This window comes from Dermacentor andersoni, chromosome 1 (genome assembly GCF_023375885.2).
Source record: "Dermacentor andersoni chromosome 1, qqDerAnde1_hic_scaffold, whole genome shotgun sequence".
NCBI lineage: Eukaryota > Metazoa > Arthropoda > Arachnida > Ixodida > Ixodidae > Dermacentor > Dermacentor andersoni.
In genome coordinates, this window is record NC_092814.1 from 202,813,633 (window position 1) to 202,821,138 (window position 7,506).

Genomic DNA, 7,506 nt, shown 5'->3' on the forward strand with positions numbered 1-7,506 from the left:
CTGAGGAGTTCTATAGAGATTTATACAGCACCAGTGGCACCCACGACGATAATTGAAGAGAGAATAGTCTAGAGGAATTTGACATCCAACAAGTAACGCCGGAAGAAGTAAAGAAAGCCTTGGTAGCTATGCAAAGTGGGAGGGTAGCTGGGCAGGATTAGGTACCCCTTACCCCAGCCTCTTCGTGTTGGATTGTCAGTGGGCACCAGCGTGATCCCCATCTGTTTGCTGGACTTCGCGGTTAAGTCGTCGAGGATTGGCTAGACGACTACGACCGAGTGAGTTCGGCTAACCGTTGCGACGATGCGTCCAAGCTACGTCACGTCGCCTTTTATCTGACAGGAGTAGCGAAGACTTGGTTTTTCAACTATGAAGCTGATTTCACGAACTGGGGAGCTTTGAAACAGCAGCTCCGCCAACTCTTCGGCACACCGGCTGTTCGTTCCGCCCTCGCAAAAAGGACGCTCGACACTCGCAAGCAACAACTCGGGGAATCTTACACGTCGTACATCGAAGATGTGCTTGCTTTTTGTCGACGCGTGAACACGGCCATGGCCGAATCATACAGGGTTCGCCACATCATCAAAGGCATCGGTGCTATTGCTTTCAATGCTCTGGCCATCATGAACCCCGCTACCGTCGCTGATATCGTCGCTACTTGCCAGCGCCTTGACGAACTCGAATCAGTACGGTTGCAGCCAGACACCACTGCAAGCACTACTGCATGCCGACGACCCCACGTTACGATCAATGATCCACGCAATAATTCGAGAAGAGCTACAGTATCTTGGCTTCGCAGCAGGGCCTATGCCTTCTCCTGCGTCTGGTACCAATCTGCGAGACGTTGTCAAGGAGGAATTGGCGTCCATGGCTGGTGCAGCGTGCACGGACCCTCTAACCCCTAGGGCCCCACCAGCGTACGCGCAAGTAGCCGCAGTTACTCCAGTCATCGTTCCACGGATGCCTCCAAAACCAACGCCGGCCCACATGGCTTCCTTGACTACCAGCGCGCCTACCCAAACCAGCTATCCGCAGTGGCGTCCTCCTCGTCCAATCTGCTACTGCTGTGGTTATCGTGGCCACATATCACGTTTTTGCCGCAAGCGCCAGCAAGACGAGCGACGCGGATATGACGTTATGAACGGGATGACTTTTCGCCCGGAGCTATACTTTCCAACGTCTAGGGAGCTTCCATGACCAACGCCGTCCTTATGCTCCATCGCGCGGCCGCTCTCCATCGCCTACTGTAGCATCCGAGGCGGCTCCGACGTACCCGTCACCCCTTCGCCGCTCCACGTCGGCGTCGTCCGGAAAACTGAATTGTGCAGCTTTTGGAGGAAAAGCTGCACCTAACCACTGGACAGAAATTCCTCCATCGCGTCCGTGCAATATGATATTGGTTGTAGTAGAAGGTGTACAAGTAGAAGCTTTGATAGACACTGGTGCTAGTGTTTCAGTTATTCACCTTGAATTGTGTTCGCGACTACGGAAAGTTACGACCCCCTATGATGGACCTACGCTATCGCTGCTCAAGGGGCCGCCATTCGACCTACCGCCATGTGCACTGCTCGTATTTCCATCGATGGACTTCTGCATTACGTACAAATTGCAGTGCTAAGTTCTTGTGCTTAGCAGCTCATATTGGGATGGGATTTTCTTTCTACGGCCTCTGCCTCCATCTGCTGCGGGCAACGCGTTCTCCACATGACCGACATGACCTATTCACTTCATGCAGATGACGCACCACTTCACTTGCTTGCTGCAGAAGCAACCGCGCTACCTCCTCGCCATCAAAGCATTGTTACTATCACGTCTGATGTCATTGACTGCGGCGACGTGCTCGTATTACCATCTGCACGTTGTCTCGCAAGAGGGTTGCCTTTGCATCAGGGCTGGTTCAGTTTGATCATGGCTGTGCACTTCTCTACGTTACAAACCCGACATCCGTAAAGAATCTCATCCCTAAAGGCACTACATTGGCTTACGCTACTGAATCGGAGTCTATCTCTGTTGTTTCCTTTGAAGCAGCTTCCTTTGAAGTTCCTTATACCGGACGGGCAGCATCTCCTTCAGCTCTTGCAGCTGCCATCAGTTCCGACCTGACACCTTCGCAGTCCCAACAGTTGCTTGTTTTGCGCGAAAAACGTGAAGCTTCGTTTGACGCCCATTCAGCTTCGTTGGGAAAGACTTCGATTACGACGCATTGGATAGAGAGAGATGGTACTTCCATCGTGCGCCGTAGGCCGTATCGCGTATCGCTAGCCGAGAGGAAAGTCATTTATGAGAACGTCACCGGCATGCTACAACGGAACATAATACGCCCCTCTGCTAGCCCTTGGTCTTCCCCCGTTGTTTTGGTTCGCAAAAAAGACGGCTCTGTTCGATTTTGTGCCGACTACCGAGCACTTAACAAGATCACACGCAAGGATGTATACCCTATGCCACGAATAGACGATGCCTTGGATTCCCTGCAGGCTGCCGAGTATTCCTCCAGTCTCGATCTGCGTTCCGGCTACTGGCAGATACCTATGCATGAGGACGATAAAGAGAAAACAGCTTTTTCAACACCAAATTGGCTCTACGAGTTTAATGTCATGCCATTCGGCCTCTGCAATGCGCCCGCAACGTTCGAGCGTATGATTGATACCATTCTTTGTGGCCTGAAGTGAAAGACTTGCTTGTGCTATCTGGACGATATTGTTGTTTTCTCGTCAACCTTCTCTCAGCACCTGCAACGTCTGGATCAAGTTCTCACTCGCCTTGCCTAGTTAGACTTCAGCTAAACACCAAGAAATGCCATTTTGCGAGCAAGACGATCAAAGTATTAGGTCCCATTGTGAGCAAAGACGGCATTCGTCCTGATCCTGACAAGGTTTCGGCAGTTCAGCATTTCCCTCGTCCCGAAACGACCAAAGATTTGCGTAGTTTCCTAGGCTTCGCTTTCTATTTTCGCCGATTCATACGAGGCTTCGCCTCAATAGCGTCACCTCTGCACAAATTACTGGGTTTTAATGTTACCTTTGTGTGGTCGCCTGAATGTAAATCAGCGTTCGCCCATCTGAAGCGCGCTCTCACATCTGAACCCGTACTTCGCCATTTTGATGTATCTGCTCCTACCCTCCTGCATACGGATGCTAGTGGTCGCGGCATTGGTGGCATTCTCCTACAGCGAGACGACACTTTAGGTGAGAGGGTCGTCGCGTACGCAAGTCGCGTTCTGACAAACGCCGAAAGGAATTACACCATCACGGAGCAGGAATGCCTAGCTATCGTTTGGTCTGTGCAGAAGTTTCGACCTTATCTTCACGCCCGCCATTTTACCGTCGTTACAGACCATCATGCATTGTGCTGGCTTTCAACGCTGAAGAACTTGTCTGGACGACTTGGTGGGTGGATTCTTCGTCTGCAAGAATACGACTTTACTATTACCTACAAGTGCGGAAAGAAACACCAGGATGCAGACGCGCTTTCTCGCTGTCCGCTTCCTACGACACCATGCAATGGAGCTCCAACTACCATCCGTGACACGCTTTCGCACGATCCCTCTTCACATGCTTACTTGTTGGCCACTTTCGAAGAGATGCATTTACACGACAACAGATTCTTCCAATCTCATCAACTTGCCGACTCTTACTGTCGGCGAATTATAGACCGCCTTCAAGGAGCTTCGCGCCCGCCTAACGCCCGCCTTCGTCGACAGCTGACGTACAACCGCGTCCTGTACCGTCATGTGTATCACCCTGACGGTCAACGCTGGGTTCCTGTCCTGCCACGCTCTCTACGGGCTCATGTCCTGCAGGCTTCTCACGACGACATGACTGCTGGTCACCTTGGTTTCCAGAAAACCTATGACCGCATCAAAGGTCGCTTCTACTGGCCTGGCTTGTCCGCCAGTGTAGCGAGGAATGTTGCTTCCTGCGCCCTATGTCAGCGTCGAAAGCTCCCTACATCAGCTCCAAGCGGACAACTGCAACCGGTTCCGTGTCCGTCGCAACCATTTGAAGTCGTTGGCATTGACCTGTATGGTCCTCTTCCTGTGACTCTCACCGGTAAACGATGGATTGTGACAGCCGTTGACCACTTGACACGCTACGCCGAAACAGCTTGTGTGAGTTCATCCTCAGCCTCTGAAGTTGCTGAATTCATGCTTCAAGCCTTAATACTGCGTCACAGTGCTCCTCGCGTCCTCCTGAGCGACCGTGGAAAAGCATTCCTCTCGCAACTAGTAGACGAAGTACTCAGAGCCTCCGGAACCACCCACAAGACTACCTCCAGTTACCATCCGCAAACTAACGGCCTAACAGAGCGATTTCATCGCACGCTGTCAGACATGCTAGCCATGTACATCGAACCAGATCACAGAAACTGGGACGCAATTTTGCCATTCGTCACTTTCGCGTATAATACCGCCGTCCAACGCACGACCGGTTACTCGCCATTCTACCTTGTCTATGGTCGTTCGCCCTCTTCCTTTCTTGAAGTCTCTTTCTTTGCGCCAACTGTCAATCGATGTCCATCCTCCTGCGAAGAATATGTGTCCCGCATTCTGCGCTGTCGCCAGCTCGCCCGCATCAACACCGAAGCACGGCAACAGGACCGCAAGCAGCATTACGACGCCTATCATCGCGTCGTGTGCTTCCGCCCTGGCAAGGAAGTGCTACTCTGGACACCAGTTCGTACACCTGGATTGTGTGACAAGTTTCAGCTTTGGTTCATCGGCCCCTACAGAGTCTTGGAGCAGACCTCGCCGGTTAACTATCGCGTGGCACCAGTTATTGTTCCAAATGACTGCCGCTGCCGCGCTGCTCAGGTTGTCCACGTTTCCCGTATGAAGCCTTTCACGAGGCGTTCGCCGCCCCTTTGAATTGCGGCCAGGATGGCCGCTCTCGCGAGAGGGGACATTAGTGTGGGTATTTATAAGCTATTCTGTGTCATCTGTACATGATCATCATCATGTGGGTTCATATGGGGTTCTTCATCGTCGCTTGTGGGGCTTGCTCTTGAGTGTGATTCGTACTGTGGGCGTGATCGGTTCGCCGCATCTTGGACACGGAATAAACGTCGTGATAACTGCTGCTTCACCAGATATATATATATATATATATATATATATATATATACAGAGAGAGTGAGGAGGGAGAGATGACTTGCACCCCCACTCGAAAAACAGTTGGTACGCCACTGATGTTCGGTTAGGCTGGGGAAGAGAAAACATAAGCACAGTTAAAGAGGACAGAACACACCACTGAATGTCAAAGTTTATTTATTTTGCGGCTTTTGCCTTCCTCGCCTGGGCAAACGCAAAACCGTCGCATGTGGAAGCTGCGTCGATTCAGCGTCTGTTCCGAGCAACTAAAAGCACTACCACCGCTGCCGGACTACATGGCGCGGTAAGACATGTGCAGCCAGCCGCGCGCTCGTAGCTTTCCCTTCAAAGCCACAGAAAGTTGTCCGCGAGTATAGTAATGCATCAATGCATGTTGGTTTCAAGGAGACTAAATTTACCTAACAGAAATACTTTGCATAATTTGAGACAAATGCACAGGCTGCCTAACGGTGGAAATTCTGGAGTTTTGCGCGTCAAAACCACGATCTGATTATGAGGCACACCGTAATGGAGGAGGGGGGGGGGGGGGGTGTACCTGGGGATCTTTAACGCACCCCCAATGCACGGGACACGGGCGTTTTCGCATTTCGCCGCCATCGAAATGCGGCCACAGCGCCCGGGATTTGATTCCGCGACTTTGTGCTTAGCAGCGCAACACCATAGCCACCACGGCGGGTATAGCCTAAAGGTGAAGCGTTCTTATTGAACGAATGCATGCGACGTTACAGAGAAGTTGACTGCTTCTAGCGTTCGCTGGGTAACTGGGGCCTCTGTGCTCATTTAGAACCGCCACCGCGTGCATCAGTCTTTTCCCCCTCCAAGACTGCAATAAGTGCTCTTATCCTTAACATTCGAACAAAAAGCCAATATTCGACAATGTTGAATAATAAATTATCAAATCGAATAGCAAATACACTCGATTCGCATTCGAAGTATCGAGCTTATTCTAAAAAGCTGTTCTCGTGATGTCCCCATTCCTTTCAAAGCGAATCTATCTCTGAGACTTTGTAAGTGTAGCTTAATTCGCACTGCTAGGAATATGCACTCGCGTCCTGGCCACAATTGTAGGCTAGCTGTGGTGATCGGGTGAGCCGATCACTGACCGATGGCGCCTTCAGCTAGAAATCGCGGCTTACCTGATCGTTTCGTCGGTCTTCAACATCGTTGCCGAAACGCTCGTGCAGAAGTTAGAACGTTGAACACGTCGGGAGATAAACCGACAACGTTTAGTTTTGATGCCAATGTAGGTTTGCGTCGTATCTTTTCATCCGGCCCAAAGGCTTGCCAAACCGCATCCTCGGCCATGCATCGACATTAGGCAAGGCTGGCAAATAGAGCACGTGAATGTTTCAGTGTTTTCGCTGTTTTCCAGTCGTCTTTCTATGCCCTTAACATAAAGCGTGAACAACGAGACGGAGGACGTCCTTACTTCAGTCCTTAGTGAATTCCCAGCACTTCATTACCTTTTCGACCTTCTTCATACAACTTGCACTCGGCTGTCTCTATATTTCTCGCTCAGCAGCTACACGAAATCGTCCTCTATTCCTTCGTGCTTAAGGATATCCCGTATAAATTCCCTATATACGTTGTCATAGGCTCTTTTAATATCTAGAACTGCTATTGACAAAGGTCTGTCCTGAGCTACTGAAATCTGTATGCACAGAGTTAATATAAACATATCCTCGAAGCGCGTCTGCCTGGCCTGAACACATTCTGCATTTGCCCTAGTACATAATTTTTTTCCACCCACTTCGGTAGTTCCAATCTGATAGCTTGCATTGCCATTCTATATAGCACCGACCATACTGTAACTGGCCTGTACGAGCTCGTCCCATCTTTATTACTTTTGCCTTTGTTGACGAGGTTCGTCTTGCTTTCACGTCATGCAACTGGAATTTTCTTCGTTTTAATCACTTGCTTTAGGGCATTAGTCATCAGTACCTTGCTCTTTGGATCGAGTTTTTTTATTAGCTGTGTTGGGATTTCATCGGTCCTGCTTTTTCCTTCATATGACAGCAGCGCCGTGCCGCGGAACTACCGGCAGATGAGGCCGGGCCGGTCCAAGAAATGTCCACCGCTGGGAATGGATATGTTGACGTCTCATTCACAGCCGTAATCTGGCTAAAAAAAAGGGGTGGGGGGTGGGGGCAAAGACTGATTCGCCCTCATACGAAAGTTTCGAATATTCGCACACCAATAAAATACGTGTGCTAACCATCATTCGCATGCTGGCCACAGCACCATGCTTGCAGTTTGTGTAAGCACTAGCGCCACATTTGCTTCTGCTATTTTTGTTGGAAACTATGCTTATCAACCACTGACTTCCTCTGTTTTGTGCTCACAGTGTCATCGAAACAGAACCCGACGCTCTCGGACACAACACACGCAAACAAGAGGGA